The sequence below is a fragment of the Erpetoichthys calabaricus genome, chromosome 5, assembly GCF_900747795.2.
Source record: "Erpetoichthys calabaricus chromosome 5, fErpCal1.3, whole genome shotgun sequence".
Lineage (NCBI taxonomy): Eukaryota > Metazoa > Chordata > Cladistia > Polypteriformes > Polypteridae > Erpetoichthys > Erpetoichthys calabaricus.
The window spans coordinates 245,710,724-245,730,354 of NC_041398.2; the positions used below are offsets into that span (position 1 = coordinate 245,710,724).

Genomic DNA, 19,631 nt, shown 5'->3' on the forward strand with positions numbered 1-19,631 from the left:
CCCAGTGCATCTCCTGGTCCTCAAAGTCTTCAGACCCCTTCACTTTTTTCACATTTTGCTCGGTTGCACCCTTCTGCTAAGGTCATTTCAATTCATTTTCTCCCACCTCAGACAACACTCAGTGACCCCAGAATGACAAAGCAAACACGGGATCTTATAAATTAGGGCAACTACTTAAATATCCCAACCCTTGTCTAAGACCCCGAGTTTGGGCTCAGGTGCATCCCATTCTATTGATCGTCGTTGAGATGTTTGCAGTCCACCTGTCGTCTATTCAACTGACTGGACACGATTAGGAAAGGAACTGTCCGGTCTATAGATGGTCCCACAGGTGACAATGTGACCCAGTAACGAGGTCAATAGAAATGGCTGCAGAGCTTAGAGACAAGATGGTGTTGAGCCACACATCGGGAGAAGGCTACCTGCAGCACTGAAGGCTCAGAAGAGCATACAAGTCCTGATGGAGCAACAAATTTCATGGCACTTGACGGCAGCCCACATCAAGTCAAGTCAAGTGAAGTTGGGGAGCCTGCACTGGTACAGGGCGTTGCTGCACCCACCACACGACAAAACAGCTCGGGATCCCGGTTGGCAACCCCCCAGGCAGACACGCGGTCCAATCCCATTCTCAGGAAATGACCTTCTATCTGCCACCGCCAGGTGTTGTGTGGGAGTCCCCTTGGCCTGGTCCAGCCACTCAGGTCCCTAACAATGAGGGGTGTGTGAGTCAGATCACCCTCGTGTAATCGTGCGACATGGCTGTAGTGCCGTAACTGACGCTCCCTCACAATGCAGTTCATGTGCTTCATTTGAGACTCCATGAGCAACACAAAGTCAAACCAATGGTACCCAAGGACCCTCTGAAGAGACACACATGAAGGAGTCCAGTGTTCATCTCAGGTCACTGGATAGCGTCCATGTCTCGTAAACAGGAAGCCCCAGGACTCTAAAGACTTGGACCTTCGAGATATCAGGAGCTCCATACACCCCTTACCAGCGACCTCATGACCCCCATGCTCTCCCAATCCCTCTACTGACTTCACAGGAAGAGTCACCAGAGACATGAATGTCACTGCTGAGATAAGTAAACCTCTCAATGACGAGGTCGACACTCTCTCTGCAGACAGACACACTGCTGATGGCCGTGCCCAAGAGGTCATTAAAGGCCTGGCTCTTTGGTTTTTATCAGGACACTCGCAAGTCCAGAAACTCAGACTACCTCACTCAGTCTCTTGAGTGCCCCGATCACAGCCTCCATTGATTCTGCGAAGATCACAGCATCGTCAGCAAAGTCAAGATCCGTGAACCTTTCTTCACCAACAGATGCCCCTTAGCTGCTGGACCCCACGACTCTGCCCAACACCCAGTCCATGCCAACATTGAACAGAATAGGAGCAGAACACACCGCTGATGAACCAAAGGATCAACTGGGAAAAACCACAGAGGGCCTGCCTCCACTCTGCACAGCACTCACAGTAACAGTGTACAGGGCGGCCATGATATCCAACAACCTTGAGGGGATCCCATGAACCCTCAGGATGTCCCACTTGGTCAACTGAGTCAAACGCTTTTCGAAAATCCACAAAAGGTGCACAGAAAGGCTGCAGTTGTGAACCGCTGGGCTGGCTACTTTGAGCAGTTGTTCAAAGCTGATCCTCCGGCTAGGACGTTGGATATCTCTGGGTCCACGATTCTTGAGGCTGATCCTCCAATTAGCTGTGAACCCCCCAGTCTCACTGAGATGGCACAGGTGGTGAACCAGCTGAGGGTAGGGAAGGCTGCAGGGATCTGTGGTATCCGCGGTGAACTTCTCCAGGCTGGTGGTCAGGCTGTTGTCCTGGCACTGCAAGCAATCTTTGCTTCCATTTGGGAGACTGGCATCATCCCAACTGACTGGAAAACGGGACTTATCGTCCCTATCTGGAAATGGAAGGGTGATCGCCTGGATTGCAGACACTACAAGGGGATAAAACTGCTCTCAGTGCCAGTAAGGTCCTTGCTAGGGTCATCCTGAATAGGATCACTTGCTCACCTACCAGCGACTGGAGCAGTCTGGTTTTACGCCTAAGAAGTCCACCATCGACCACATCCTGGCCAGTCCACATCACGGGATAATAAACACCAGCACTGCCAAAGTGTGATATTCTTATTTTAAGACCCTTCTAGCAGGTGTCCCTTTATACAGTCTAACTCTGGTAATCCTACAACTACAGAGGATTCACAAAGTCTCCAGACCCTCCTTCACTTCTTGCATGTTTTGTTCTGTTGCAGCCTTGAACTAAAATCATTTCCATTTATTTTTCCCTCATCAAGCAACACTCAACACTCCCAAATGACGAGGCCAAAACACGACTTATTTAAAGATATAAAAAACTGAAATATCACACTGACACAAGTCTTCAGACCCTTCTTTGTGACACTTCAAACTGTGGCTCAGGCGCGTCCCCCTCATTTGAACCTCACTGAGATGTTTCTACACCTTGTTTGGAGTCCACCTGTGGATAAATCAGAAAAGACTTCCAGGAAACCCACACGGACACGGGGAGGAGAAGACGTATGAGACGTGGGGTGTGAATCGTCTTCTCCATACAGTGCCATTCAAGCGTCCTTCCAGTTTGGAGGGACGGACAGCCGGATCCGGGGAGGGTCCTAGTCGTACCAAACACTTCTTTATGATGGACTTTACTGGGCTCCTTGGGATTGATGAAGCCTTTGAGATGTTTTGGTGTCCATCTCCTGCCTTATGTCTGTCCACAACTCTATCCCTGAGATCTTCTGAAAGTGGCCTGCCACCCATAGTCAGTTGTTTGCTGTCAGTTGCTCTACCAAGCAAGGGAATGAATGAGCCAGGAACAGCTTCACTAATCACACTCATTACAACTGATCACAGCTGGGAGGAAGCCAGTAACTGTAACAAGTATTTCTTGTTTTGATTTTGTAAAATTCTTCTGAACTGTAGCTGTGATGTCTTTGATTTTGGTGTTAGAGATTGCATTGAGTAAGTAAAGCTGGGAAGAAATATTAGTTTGTGTGTTTTCATTTATGGCTGTCTGCGGTGGGTTGGCACCCTGCCCAGGATTGGTTCCTGCCTTGTGCCCTGTGTTGGCTGGGATTGGCTCCAGCAGACCCACGTGACCCTGTGTTCGGATTCAGCAGGTTGGAAAATGGATGGATGGATTTATGGCTGTAAAGCAAAACAAATGGGAATATTTTGAAGGGGGGGATTCTTTTCTATACCCACTGTATGTGAAATCACATGATATGCAGGCTCACATGACATGCAAGACAGTGACATTGGTCAAAAATAAATGTTTTTTGTTGATTGCTGTGTTAAACCTTTACCTTGTGTTCTTTTTAGAAAAAAGTAAGTTTTTGGAAAAAATATTCAGCCTAAAAGAGTTAAACATCACTGGAGTTGCTCTCGTCTGCTTTAGATCAAACCTCAGGGACCAACAGCAATTTGTTGCCAACCCTCAGGTTTCAGTTCTCTCCCCAATACTTTTTATTATTTATATGCTTCCTCTTGGTGCCATTTTTGGACACTAGGGTTTACAGTTCCATTGTTATGCTGAGGACACACAGGTCCATCTACTGTATATACAGTACTGTGCAAAAGTTTTAGGCAGGTGTGAAAAAATGCTGTAAACAAAGAATGCTTTCAGAAATATAAATAATGATTGTTTATAGTTATCAATTTACAAAATGCAAAGTGAGTGAACAAAAGAGAAATCTAAATCAAATCAATATTTGGTGTTACTAACTTTTGCCTTCAAACCAGCATCAATTCTTATAGGTCCACTTGCACAAAGTCAGGGATTTTGTAGGATTCTAGTCAGGTGTCTGATCAACCAATTCTACCAAACAGGTGCTAATGATCATCAATGTCACACGTAGGTTGAAACACAGTCATTAACTGAAACAGAAACAGCTGTGTAGGAGGCTTCAAACTGGGTAAGGAACAGCCAAACTCTGCTACCAAGGTGAGGTTGTGGAAGACAGTTTCATGTCATGGCGAGATTGAGCACAGCAACAAGACACAAGGTAGTTCTACTGCATCAGCAAGGTCTCTCCCAGACAAAGATTTCAAAGCAGACTGGGGTTTCAAGATGTGCTGTTCAAGCTCTTTTGAAGAAGCACAAAGAAACGGGCAATGATGAGGATCGTAGACACAGTGGTCGGCCAAGGAAACTTTGTGTAGCAGATGAAAGACACATCAAGCTTATTACCCTTCGAAATCAGAACTGGCAGAACCAATGGGACCCAGGTACACCCATCTACTGTTCCGGAGAAGTCTGGCCAGAAGTGGTCTTCATGGAAGAGTTGCAGCCAAAAAGCCATACCTCCGACGTGGAAACAAGGCCAAGCGACTCAAGTATGCACGAAAACATAGGAACTGGGGTGCAGAAAAATGGCAGCAGGTGCTCTGGACTGATGAGTCAAAATTTGAAATATTTGGCTGTAGCAAAAGGCAGTTTGTTCGTCGAAGGGCTGGAGAGCGGTACAATAATGAGTGTCTGCAGGCAACAGTGAAGCATGGTGGAGGTTCCTTGAACATTTGGGGCTGCATTTCTGCAAATGGAGTTGGAGATTTGGTCAGGATTAATGGTGTTCTCAATGCTGAGAAATACAGGCAGATACTTATCCATCATGCAATACCATCAGGGAGGCGTATGATTGGCCCCAAATTTATTCTGCAGCAGTACAACGACCCCAAACATACAGCCAAAGTCATGAAGAACTATCTTCAGCATAAAGAAGAACAAGAAGTCCTGGAAGTGATGGTATGGCCCCCACAGAGCCCTGATCTCAACATCATCGAGTGTGTCTGGGATTACATGAAGAGACAGAAGGATGTGAGGAAGCCTACATCCACAGAGGATCTGGGGTTAGTTCTCCAAGATGTTTGGAACAACCTACCAGCCGAGTTCCTTCAAAAACTGTGTGCAAGTGTACCTAGAAGAATTGATGCTGTTTTGAAGGCAAAGGGCGGTCACACCAAATATTGATTTGATTTAGATTTCTCTTTTGTTCATTCACTGCATTTTGTTGATTGATGAAAATAAATGATTAACATTTCCATTTTTGAAAGCATTCTTTGTTTACAGCATTTTTTCACACCTGCCTAAAACTTTTGCACAGTGCTGTAGATGTAGCCCGTCTACTCTAACTGTGTGTAGAAAGGGGCCCTGAGTTCTTTACTCCAATGCCTAATTTACTATAACGCTAATTACTTTAATAGTTTGAGTCTCGGGTCACTATAAATAAAACCTTATTACCTAATGTCACACACGTGCGATTAGGAGGCAATCAAAGAGCCTAAAGGTGAGTGAACTATCGCGAGATATGGAGTGGTCACGTGGTACTTACCTGAATCTCTTCTCTCCACAGAAAGTCAGAAGGAATTTAATTACCTCCACTTCCGGGTATACAAAACGGCACTTCCCGGCCATCTCCAATGACATCACTTCCGGCTCATCATAATGACGTCATTTCCGGTTCCTGTCTGACGTCACTTCACGCCAACCATTTCCTGCTTCCATAAACCTTACTGTATAAAACCGCCATTTTCATCTCAGTAAATTGTCAATTGTACTTTTGCATTCAAAGACTTTTGATCTATTTTTTTCATATATTGTCTTAGGGCAATATACGGGGACGGTCCCCAAACCTTTATATTTGTCAAGATTTATTTTTTCAAGAAGAAACTTTACACTAAGTATAGCAATACTGTCAGAAGGGGACCTTGTTTTTCGATTTCCTGGATAATCCAGTTACTGATTGTGTCAGGGTTGTCTGTGTAGGTATTTGCTGTCTTGCAAAGGAGTCACCGCTTTGAAGTCTGGCTGGTTGAGTATACAACCCATACCAAGTTGTGATAACAGAACTGCTTCTTCCTTGGAGGATGTCTGTATTTACCTGAAATTAACATGTTTGACAATATTGGTTTCTAATCAGCAGATCTGTACTCATTAATGTTTGGTAACCATACATTTTGTTAACTTGTATTTTCATTAATTGTTAAACCCAGGAAATTTAGATGTGCCATTGATTAAACTGATTGTCCAGGACTGACAACAGCAGGGACTGAAGGAGATTTAAACTCCTGGGCAGCACAAGGCAGAGGAGACAGTCCACAGAAAACGCTGCCAAGACACTCGGACAGAGCACAGGGGCTCGCAGGCAGACAAGGGTACGTGGTTGGCACGACGTGAGGCACAAGGACGGCAACAGTTCTGTCAGAGGGGGACACTTTTACATTTTTTTTGTGCACTGGGTGGTTCCATTAGGCACCCACTGTTGGGACTGGGGGGTGAGAAGTTAAAAGGCTGTCTGTCCTTATTAATGGTATTTGCTGTCTTGCAAGGGAGTCACTGCTTTGAAGTCTGGCCTTAGAGAATGTTTGTATTTATCTGGCTTGGAAACATTGGTTCCTAATCAGCATATCTGTACTTATTAATGTTTGGTAACCATACATTTTGTTAACTTGTGTTTTTATTAATTGTTAAACCCAGGCAATTTAGATGTACCATTGATTAAACTGATTGTCCAGGACTGACAACAGCAGGGGCTGAAGTAAATATAAACTCCTGGGCAGCAGAAGGCAGGAGGAACAGTCCACAGGAATCGCTGCCAAGACACTCGGACAGGGCACAGGGGCTCGCAGACAGACAAGGGTACCTGGCTGACACGACGTGAGGCACAAGGACGGAAACATTTACTTCCAGGGAGGAAGAGACAGCTCCACAAGGAGACGCCAGTTGTGGGTCCAGCGAAAGAGGGAAGCCGCATGAGAGGACCAAGCGAAGCTGACAGATGAGGAATGAGGCGTGCCTAGGTCCCAGCCACACAAGGAGCCCAGAGTGGAAGAAAAAGGAACAACGAAGAGACGCTGACAGGGAGTCAACAATTTGACACAACTTCTGCCGGGAAACAGAGTGCATCCGTGGACAGTTGAACAATTAAGTGTTGGGGTAACACAGTGCCCAAACTGGACTCTGCACCACTAAAGGTTGTATCCTCCAATTCTTGTTTTTACAGACTTTTAGAGTGTGGACTGTGTATTTTCCTTTTTGAAAAAAAGGAAATTAATTCCTGATATGTTTAGGTTCTGTTATGTTCATTTATCTTTTTAATGTACCTTATATTGTCTTGTACAATAGAACTTACTGTTGTTTTTTTTCTGAAATTACTGTTGTGTCTTTCATTGTGTGTTTACTCACCGCCCAATTTAAAGAAACCTGTGTGCTATTATTGGTAAATTTCAAGAGTTCCCAGTCTCTTAATAAAACTGGGTGGCGTAGTCGGATATTTTAATGGGGTCTAAGTTAGATTACCTGTAAGTGTGACCAGACACCTGTGACACTTCCAGGGAGGAAGAGACAGCTCCACAAGAAGATGCCGGTTGTGGGTCCAGCGAGAGAAGGAAGCCGCATGAAAGGACCAAGCAAAGCTGGCAGATGAGAAATGAGGCGTGCCTAGGTCACAGCAACACAAGGAGCACAGAGTTGGAAAAAAAGGAACGACGAAGAGACGCTGACAGGGATTCAATGTTTTGATAAAACTTCTGTTTGGAAACGAGTGTCCGGTGAACAGAGTGCATCCGTGGACAGCTGAACAATTAAGTGTTGGGGTAACACAGTGCACAAACTGGACTCTGCACCACTAAAGGTTGTATCCTCCAATTCTTGTTTTTAACGGACTTTTAGAGTGTGGACTGTGTATTTTCCTTTTAACCTCTTAACCGCTCTCTGCCGGATATATCCGGCATCGTAGCGTTATTGCTGACGCCTTACTGCCGGAATTATCCGGCACATTTGCCTGTGGTTATGTGAATGCCTGGCGCGTAGTATAACTGACAGTTTGGCGTGGGTATTATTACTACGTTGTATTTTGACAACTCTGCGGTTGTATTGGCCGCTCACGTGATGTGATTCGAAAGTGAAAGCTGTGAATATGGCGAAACGTAAACTGACTTCAAGTGAGGTTTTGCAGGCGATTTTGGACAATAATTCTGATCACGATTGTAGCAGTTCTGAAGAAGATTTTAGCGACAATGATGATCAGCAACGTGTGCTGCATGATACTGTGAATGACGACGCATCGGATGATGGCGATGAGTGGGTGTATCCCCAGCATCTCAACTGGACTGCCGCCCGTTATCTGAGCCAGATAAGAAAGATCCAAACCGTGACCGCTTGTTCAAGCTACGTCCTTTGATTGACCATTTATTTGAAACATTTCAGCAGGTATTTCAGCAGGTAAATACTGCTTGAATAAATCCATCCATCCATCCATTTTCCAACCTGCTGAATCTGAACACAGGGTCACGGGGGTCCGCTGGAGCCAATCCCAGCCAACACAGGGCACAAGGCAGGAACCAATCCCGGGCAGGGTGCCAACCCACCTCAGGACACACACAAACACACCCACACACCAAGCACACACTAGGGCCAATTTAGAATCACCAATGCACCTAACCTAAATGTCTTTAGACTATGGGAGGAAACCCACGCAGACACGGGGAGAACATGCAAACTCCACGCAGGGAGACCCGGGAAGCGAACCCAGGTCCCCAGATCACCCAACTGCGAGGCAGCAGCACTACCCACTGCGCCACCGTACCGCCCTGCTTGAATAAATGTAAAGTAAAAAACCGAAAATTGTTTAGATTTCGCCTGGCATGGGGAATATTTAGGGAGTTGGCGGTTAAAGGGTTAAAAAAAGGAAATTTGTTCCTGATATGTTTAGATTTTGTTATGTTCGTTTATCTTTTTAATGTACTTTTTATTGTCTTGTGTAATAGAACTTACTGTTGCTTTTTTCTGAAATTACTGTTGTGTCTTTCATTCACTCACCGCCCAATTTAAAGAAACCTGTTTGCTATTATCAGTAAATTTCAAGAGTTCCCAGTCTCTTAATAAAACTGGGTGGCGTAGTCGGATATTTTAATGGTGTCTAAGTTAGATTACCTGTAAGTGTGACCAGACACCTGTTACATAATACACTGGTCAGGTAATAACAAATAAATTAAGGTAGAAGAAGTTACCCGTTAACATTTGTTCCCAAACCAATAGTTCATGCTACACATAAACTTATAATAAAACACCAATACACTGGGTTATAAAAAAATGATAAACTCCCCGTTTAATTATAAAGCAAAAAAAACACAATTCATAAAACTGGAAATAATCAGGAATTTTCTTTTACCCAAACGAATAATCATAAACTATATTTCACCCGTTAATAATAAAATAAAAACACATTCAGTCTTGTCAAACTCGTATTGAAACAAAACGTTGCAGGCCTGATTCAGTGCTTGTGAGCGTTGAGACCAAAAACTTAGCGGTCAATTCACGCACCCAGGAACAACAAATAAAATGAAAGTGGTACCTTACTTTACGATGGTGGTATTAATCCAACAAATCCTCCCGACCCCTCTGCTTCTGTCTGTGAGCAGGGAACCGCTGCTGAGCTAACCCAAAAGCGTCTCCGTCTCCAAATAAGCGAACGTCCACCAGAAGCGCACTGAGCTGCTGCCTCTATCGGTTCACGCTGCTACTTCCCCTCACTGAATTAACGAGTGGTTCTTCACCGGATAGACACTGCGAACGTCTAATCGAAATTCTCAGTCGATCTCAGCAGTTCGTATTCCGGTAAATTATCTTGCTGTTAATTTGCAATTTTCCTCCCAAACTTTCCGCTTCACCACCTCGGCATCACGTTCTTTTTTTTTTTTTCTCTCGCCCGTTCTCTCCTACAGCCGGTTCTTCCACCCCCTTCCGTTTTCTCTACAACATCCGGTTATCAAAATAAAAGTCTGCATAACCACATAAACCAACTACTACACTAATATTAACAGTTTAAAACACAAACATTTCCATTTTTACATCAGTAACTTATTTACATCAATCACAAATTTCTACCTGGGCTATATACAGGAGTCACACAAACCTGACCACCTTCGATACTGGTCACCCGGTCTGGCTGATGGACAACACTGGCTGACTGAAACATTTCTTAGACTGAAAGGTGGACCAATAAAAGGCCAGAATTATTTCATCTCCTTTGCCCAGAGGGGACTGGGTGGTCTCGTGGCCTGGCACCCCTGCAGATTTTATGTTTTTCTCCAGCCGTCTGGAGTTTTTTTTTGTTTTTTCTGTCCCCACTGGCCATCGGACCTTAGTCTTTTCTTATGTTAACTAACTCTTTTAGGGCGGATGTTGACTTTTGTCGACAGGAGGGGTTGAGGGCGAATGTCGACAAAAGTTGACATCCAGGGATAGAGGGCGACAATCAGCTGTTAATGGCGACAAAACTCACTGTCACGTCGCAGGCATTCCCTCTGTGCTTGGAGGAATGCTAGACTCGTTGACTCGGCAACTAATCCTTGCGTGTGCGTGAGTTGCGAAATGTAAACAACGGCAAGATGGCATCGACATGTCACAAGGGAGCGAAGCGAGTGCAGAAAAGAAAACACTCGGCAGACAATGTTTTGCGCATTATCGCGGAGTCGGACTCTGATTTTTCAGAATCGGATTTTATTGACAGTGTTCAGGAGATCGATCAAGAGAGTGAGAAGCCGGCATCAGCTGATCGGACACCAGCCGATGCCGCGCCAGCTGATCCGCTGCCAGCTGAACGCATTCGCGCAGCCGATGCATCTACGGCAAGGTTCGCGTGGGAGGGATACACAGACATTGATCCGTGGGAGCCGAACTGGCTACTGGACTTCACAAGACGGCATGGCTTGCTGTTGGACATGACAGATCACCAGCTGCTGGACTACTTTAGGCTGCTCTCTCCTGATGCTGCTTTTCAGCTACTGTCAGACGAGACAAACAGGTAGGCAGAGAAATTTTTTGAATCGCGGGCTGTGCTTGCATTGCATTCTCGTTTTTCAAAGTGGAAACCCACAACAAAAGACGAGATGAAGCGCGCTGTGGCATTACAAATAGAGATGGGACAGAACTGGTGATATAACTTCAGGGAGCATTGGTCCAAACGTGCTTTGTCCCCTGGTGGCTTTGGACAGGTTATGCAGCGTGATGATAGGTACGTGATGCTGCAAAGTTTTATTCACTTCTGTAATAAACAGAAGCAAATCCCATGGGGTGAGCCAGGCTATAACGCCATGCATAAAGTTCAGCCCCTACTTGACATTGTGGAACCAACATAGAAACAATGTTATCAGCCTGGCTGTGATTTGTCTGTGCATGAATCTATGATAAAATAAAAGGGACACCTTTTTTTCTACAAATATATGCCAGACAAGTTGACAGTGTCATAGATGGCCAGGGTCCTTGCACGGCCAGGACGCCTCTTCGCTAATAGGACGAGGGGGAGCCAGCGTGGGCAAAACAGTACCTCCCCTGGGATGCTAGATGGCAAGCCACAATGGGTTGCAGAGATGACTACCGCAGGGCTTTATGGGAGATGGAGTTGTATAGAGCCCTGGGCGTGCCACCACACCTGGAAGTGCGACCAGAAATAGGTCATCAATCACCTGGAGCACAACATATAAAAGAAGGCTGCAGACAGTACTCGGAGAGCCGGAGCTGGGAGGAGGAAGACGAAGCTTGCCGAGGAGGAGTGGAGCAGAAAAGAGAAAGAGAAGGAAAGTGGAAAAGCATTTTGTTTGGGCTTAGTTGGACTGTGTTGTCCCTGTGGGAAACAAGGAAAGCGTTTCCCACGAGGTGAAAACAAATAAAGACATTTGCATTTTTTATAAGTGCCTCCTGTGTCTGTCTGTGTCGGGTTGAGTGACTTCTATGCCCCCTATACTTGTCACAACTGATGCACCCATGATCTACTTACTGGTGGTACCGGGTGTTCAAGGCCTGATCTTGAGCGGCTGTGCTGAGGATTTCGGTTTCCCCCTAGTGATGCGCACTTCTTAGCCATGCTGATGTAAGGCCTGTCCAGGTTGTTGAAGAAACTTCTCCTTGTAGCATCACACCCTGGACTCCATAATCTTGGACTTGAGTAACTGTTTGGTTTTCTCGCTGCTAGCACTAGTGGTCTCAGTCAACCCATACCTTCTTTTTCAATCTCATGGAGGCTCTTCACCATCGACTTGCGCTCATGTAGCGCTCGGTGGTGTTAGAGCAGCAATAGCAGTAGCCGCCCACTGGACCACTCGAGACAATCTCACTCACACAGATCGACAATCGCAATGTCCTCCACCGTCTTGAACTCTTAAAGTCCTCTGCCTGCTTGGCGTCATGAGATGCAGAGATGCTCGATGTCTGCTTTCGGATCATCGTGAGGAGTTTTCTGGTCTTACAGTCCATGTTCTTCGTCTTCTAGTTCCAAGGTGTTAAATAAACTACTTTTCAGTTTTCATTCTAACAGATGGCGCATACAACCAACACTAGATAGATAGATAGATAGATAGATAGATAGATAGATAGATAGATAGATAGATAGATAGATAGATAGATAGATAGATACTTTATTAATCCCAATGGGAAAATCACATAAATTCACTATAACCTAATAAAGGAAATTCTAAATCGACAGCAAATAAAAAGGTTTATTTTACATAGGGTATTGTATCTTCATATTGAATTCTTTCTCGTTCATACTTTATTATTTTCATTTATTCATGTTTGTACAGTGGCGTTTGCTCTTCAGCTCGCCAGCTGTATGGCTGCTGCTCTGTTTTGACACGACCGTCTTTTGTTATCGCACGTCAACGTTAAGAGGACCCCTATCCCGGGATTTTTGAGTGTGAATGATCCGCCGTTTATCACTGGAATTTCTTTTTTTTATTTTTCCCCTGCCGTTTAACAATGCAAACGCGAGCGCCACATGCCTGACATTTTTGAGCCTTTCAAGACACAACAATTTGCATCTCAATCATCGGGTTAAAAAAGAAAAGAAGATCTCATGCCTGTCAGAAATATTAAGTATTATCATCTTTGGGGGGGGGGGGGGGGGGGGGGTGGAGATGCCTGGGGTGTCAGGTTCAATATGGGAGACATGCAAACATGTGTGTGTGTGTGTGGGGGGGGGGGGGGGTCGTGTGGGTCACCTCTTGAGGGAAATGTTTCAACACATCCTGAAAATCAAATCTCGACTCCGGGACTTCTGAGTCTTTTTTCCTAAACTTTACTGTCCAGTTTGCATGCCATGTATTTTGCCGTTTGAAATCTAAAAAAAACGAAAGTTGGCTTACACACCTCTTCAATATTTTTCTACTTAAACTCACCACTCACCACCAACATGTAGGTCTTATGTCTGCTTTATTCACTATTCTGTATATAGCGCCTTGAGGAGCTCTGCAGACCCCTTCATTTTCACATATTTTGTTATGCTGTTACCTCACTTCACTTCGTTTTCAGACCCCTTCATTTGTCACGCAACACTCAATACTCCAGAAGGTCATGTCAGGTTAGGTTGGGGACAATGCACTGCCCACCACAGCTCAGGATACCTGTTGAGAGCCCCCCTGGCAGACACACGGTCCAGTCCCACCCACTGGAAATGACCCTCTATCTGCTGCAGCCAGGTGTTATGTGGGCATCCCCTTTGCATGGAACTCAGGTCCACAGCAATGAGCCAGATCATCCTTGGGTAATGGCGCCACATGGCCGTAGTGCCGTAACTGATGCTCCCTCACAATGCGGGTCATGTGCCGCCATTACTCAAGGGTGCTCCCCTGGCAGACACACGGTCCAGTTCCACCCACTGGAAATGATCCTCTATCAGCTGCAGCCAGGTGTTACGTGGGCATCCCCTTGGCCCTGGTACTTGGGTCCTCAGCAATAAGCCGGGTCACCCTCGAGTAATGGCGCCACATGGCCGTAGTGCCGTAACTGACGCTCCCTCACAATGTGGTTCATGTGCCGCCATTACCCGAGGGTGTCCCCCTGGCAGACACACGGTCCAGTTCCACCCACTGGAAAAGACCCTCTATCAGCTGCAGCCAGGTGTTACATGGGCATCCCCTTGGCCCTGGTACTCGGGTCCTCAGCAATAGGCCAGATCACCTCGGGTAATGGCACCCATGGCCGTAGTGCCGTAACTGACGCCACCTCACAATGCGGGTCATGTGCCTCATTTGGGACTCCATGAGCAACACAAAATCAAACCAGCCTAACTACAGGGTCACGGGGGTCTGCTGGAGCCAATCCCAGCCAACACAGGGCGCAAGGCAGGAAACAAACCCCGGGGCAGGGTGCCAGCCCACTGCAGATTATCTATCTATCTATCTATCTATCTATCTATCTATCTATCTATCTATCTATCTATCTATCTATCTATCTATCTATCTATCTATCTATCTATCTATCTATCTATCTATTATATAGTGCATTTCACTTCTGTCTATCTAGCTATCTGTCTATTTTTTATAGGATCTGTCCCATCTCGAATGAGAAGCTGGAATCCCGTGTGCTTCTTTCTTTTCATTCTGAAACCACCCGCTGCAATTACTTAGCCGGATGAGCCATCTTTGTGTAATCTCCATAATCTAAGCGCTGGTGCTATGAGGGTATGCTGTTTCTTAGTCTCTGTTTATTTTGCGTTTTTCTCCCACATTCTAAAGGTGTGCAGGTTAGGTTAATTGGTGACCTTAAATTTGACCAGTGTGATGTAAATGCATGGTGCTTGCTTGACAATACCCTTACTGGACTGGCCCCTTCATTCAGAGCCACTTGCTGTCTTACATTCCTGAATACCACAGTAGGCTGTGATAGATAAAGTGGCTTTGATAAGGGAAGGATGTTTGCTAAAATAATTTCTGAATCTGATTTCACCATTTATCATGTAAGTTTCTGAGTGGATGAGTGGCATCTGTGATTGGCTGTAACTGCTGTAGCCCAGTCCGTCATCAGCCATAGCAGGAATAGCTTTATGCCACAGGCTGGTAGAATACGGACGTCTGCACAGGACACAGACTGACCGCCTCACTGCTGTGTCCTCATCAGCACTGTGCCGCTAACTGACCATAACTACTGATGCACATCTACCACTCTACAACTGACTATATATTACTATATAAAATGACTATATGGACTTCTATGACTCTGTTACTGACTTTTTCAAAGTACATACATTGACTGCCTCACTTCTGAGTCCTCATCACCCCTGACTTTATTTTATGGGCTATAAGGACATCTAGGAGTATATTGCTGACTGTATTTTAATATATATTACTGACAATGTAGACTTTGATGACTATATTACTGTCTACTGTATATATTACTATATCTTTCAGAGCACATGGACCTCTATGACTATAAATTCTCATATATTATTGACTATATGAACTTCTATGAGTATATTGTTGGCTGTATATTAATATAGATATTATTGATGAAAAGTACTTTGATTATTAAATTACTGACCACATTTAACAACGCCTCAATGACCATACAGACCTCTGTGACTGTATATTACTGAATATATGAATTTCTATGACTATATTGGTAACTCTGTGCTACTTATGATATGTGTGTCTATGATCAAATTACTGTACTGTACTGTATATTACTGACTACTAAATTACTATATCTTACTCACCATATGGACTTCTATGACTACTGTATATTGCTAACTATATATTGTGGACTACTCGGACATCTATGACTATATTGCTGACTGTAAATTATTATATTTTATTATTAATGCTATGGACTTTGATGACAATACAACTATCTAAAAAGGAGAAACCCTCATTTATAAAGGTTTGCTGCAGATGACTTAACTGAAAATAAAAGAATAGTTCCTATGTGTATAATACATATTTATCTATTTGACTTATGCCTTTATTCCAGCAACTTGCAACATCTGAGGTACAATTTGTTACATTACTTTGGTTTTTTGCAGCACAGGCAGGTGAAGTGACTTCCTCAGGGTCACACAGTGGTGTCAGTACCAGGATTTGAACTGACAAGCTCCGGGTTTGCTGAAATATTACTGAAGAAAGAAAAAAAACAAAAACGGGCAAATGGGGCTATGCATACAAATGTCCATCCATCCATTATCCAACCTGCTATATCCTAAATACAGGAGCCAATCCCTGCCAACACAGGGCACAAGGCAGGAAACAAACCCTGGGCAAGGTGCCAGCCCACCGCAGGGCGCACACACCCACACACACCCACACACCAGGGACAATTTACAATCGTCAATGCACCTAACCTGCATGTCTATGGACTGTGGGAGGAAACCAGAGTACCCGGAGGAAACCCAGACAGACACGGGGAGATCATTCAAACTCCACGCAGGGAAGCGAACCCGGGTCTCCTAACTGGCACCTTTCATTGCGCCACCATGCCGCCCGCATACAAACTTAAAAGGTTTAAATAAAACAGAAATATATACCTTTATTTTTACTTCCTTAACTTGTGGAGGGTGTATCCTGTAGCAAAGCCCTAAGTTTTTTCATGACAGCCCCTTTCAGTCAATAAGCCTTAAAAACAGGTGTAAAGCTAAACTTGCAGCACCGCTATTCAATTACACTTGCCTAACGCCTCTCCTAAGGGGACATACTGTGGGATCTAGGCATCAGTCAAAGCACCAATCACAGGCCCGATTAGAAAGCGGGAAGCTGTGATTTGTCGTCTCCCTCCCATGTAACAATCACAGCCCGTGTTACAACGCACTATGTATGTATGTATGTATGTATATATGTATATGTGTGTGTGTATGTATGTGTGTATATGTGTTGATATGTGTGTATGTATATATATATATATATATATATATATATATATATATATATATATATATATATGTGTGGATGTGTATATGTATATATATATATGTATATATATGTATATATATGTATATATAGATATGTGTATATGTAGATATGTATATGTATATATATGTTTACATAACCTTTTTAACACACTACTTCTCCGCTGCGAAGCGCGGGTATTTTGCTAGTGTTGCTATATACCGTATTACGGACTATATGAACTTCTGTGAATATATTGTTGACTGTATATTAATTTATATATTATTGATGATAGGTACTTTGAGGACTATATTATTGACTGTATATTGCAATGCCGTAGAGATCATATGGGCCTCTATGACTATACAGTATATTGCTATAGTATATTACTGACTATATGAAATTTCATGAGTATATTCCTGACTGTATATTAATATATAACTATATATATTGTCACACACGTGCAATTGGTAGACAGCTTAAGGACCTGAATAATAGTAACTCCATGCTAGACCAGGGGGTGGCGATGTGCACTGACTTTCTTTCTCAATCCCTTGCAGACCATCCACGGGAAATCTGGGAAAGGTTCTGGCGCCTCTGATGAAGTCACTTCCGGGTCCTGGGCCTCTGGTGACGTCACTTCCGGTTTCGGGACATCTGATGGCATCACTTCCTGTCTCAGCACATAAAGCCGCCTTCTATGACAACCTGACTCAGTTCTGTTTTGCACTCTGACCTGTGAACATCTCTAGTCTATTTATCCATTTGCAGCCAGGGAATGTTATATGGGTGGTTGCCCCAAACTATTCTTGATGTCTTTGGCTTGTTCTTGTGACGATATATATATATATATATATATATATATATATATATATATATATATATATATATTATTGATGATAGGTACTTTGAGGACTATTACTGACTGTATATTACAATGCCTTAGAGATCATATGGGCCTCTATGACTATATATTGCTATTTTTTACTGACTATATGGACTCCTATGACTATATTGCTAACTGCACATTACTGACTATGATTATACAGAGCATCCAGAAAGTATTCCCAGCGCCTCATCACTTTGTCCACATTTTGTTATGTTACAGCCTTATTCCAAAATGGATTAAATTCATTTTTTTCCTCAGAATTCTACACACAACACCCCATAATGACAACGTGAAAAAAGTTTACTTGAGGTTTTTGCAAATTTATTAACAATAAAAAAACTGAGAAATCCCATGTCCATAAGTATTCACAGCCTTTGCTCAATACTTTGTCAATGCACCTTTGGCAGCAATTCCAGCCTCAAGTCTTGTTGAATATGATGCCACAAGCTTGGCACACCTATCCTTGGCCAGTTTGGCCCATTCCTCTTTGCAGCACCTCTCAAGCTCCATCAGGTTGGATGGGAAGCGTCGGTGCACAGCCATTTTAAGATCTCTCCAGAGATGTTCAATCGGATTCAAGTCTGGGCTCTGGCTGGGCCACTCAGGGACATTCACAGAGTTGTCCTGAAGCCACTCCTTTGATATCTTGGCTGTGTGCTTAGGGTCGTTGTCCTGCTGAAAGATGAACCGTCGCCCCAGTCTGAGGTCAAGAGCGCTCTGGAGCAGGTTTTCATCCAGGATGTCTCTGTTCATTGCTGCAGTCATCTTTCCCTTTATCCTGACTAGTCTCCCAGTCCCCACAGCATGATGCTGCCACCACCATGCTTCACTGTAGGGATGGTATTGGCCTGGTGATGAGCGGTGCCTGGTTTCCTCCAAACGTGACGCCTGGCATTCACAGCAAAGAGTTCAATCTTTGTATCATCAGACCAGAGAATTTTCTTTCTCATGGTCTTGAGAGTCCTTCAGGTGCCTTTTGGCAAACTCCAGATGGGCTGCCATGTGCCTTTTACTAAGGAGTGGCTTCTGTCTGGCCACTCTACCATACAGGCCTGATTGGTGGATTGCTGCAGAGATGGTTGTCCTTCTGGAAGGTTCTCCTCTCTCCACAGAGGACCTCTGGAGCTCTGACAGAGTGACCATCAGGTTCTCGGTCACCTCCCTGACTAAGGCCCTTCTCCCCCGATCGCTCAGTTTAGATGGCCGGCCAGCTCTAGGAAGAGTCCTGGTGGTTTTGAACTTCTTCCACTTACGGATGATGGAGGTCACTGTGCTCATTGGGACCTTCAAAGCAGCAGAAATGTTTCTGTAACCTTCCCCAGATTTGTGCCTCGGAGGTCTACAGACAATTCCTTTGACTTCATGCTTGGTTTGTGCTCTGACATGAACTGTCAACTGTGGGACCTTCTATAGACAGGTGTGTGCCTTTCCAAATCAGGTCCAGTCAACTGAATTTACCACAGGTGGACTCCAATGAAGCTGCAGAAACATCTCAAGGATGATCAGGGGAAACAGGATGAACCTGACCTCAATTTTGAGCTTCATGGCAAAGGCTGTGAATACTTATGTACATGTGCTTTCTCAATGTTTTTTATTTTTAATAAATTTGCAAAAACCTCAAGTAAACTTTTTTCACGTTGTCATTATGGGGTGTTGTGTGTAGAATTCTGAGGAAAAAAATGAATTGAATCCATTTTGGAATAAGGCTGTAACATAACAAAATGTGGAAAAAGTGATGCGCTGGGAATATTTTCCGGATGCACTGTATATTAACACATATGACTATAACTATATGGGCTCTGTGTCTGTATTACTGTCTTTTGCCCATTACACAGATTGACTGCCTCAGTGCTCTACCATCATCATCACCACTGACTATATGGATCTCTATAACTAAATCACTGACGATATGGATGATTATAACAATATTACTGACTATATCTGTATAGTCTGGCTATGTGGACTTAAAAATATAAATATTTTACTGGCTATTTCCTACTAAATAGATGTCTATGACTGTGATACTCACTTTTGCACATTACATCATCATCATCC

General features: G+C 44.1%; 1 protein-coding gene across 3 annotated transcripts in view; it reads right to left on the reverse strand.

The window, feature by feature from the left end:
• si:dkey-27h10.2 (location of vulva defective 1) overlaps positions 1-19,631 on the reverse strand; it is a 111,759-nt gene that overhangs the window by 14,442 nt on the left and 77,686 nt on the right. The window lies entirely within an intron of this gene.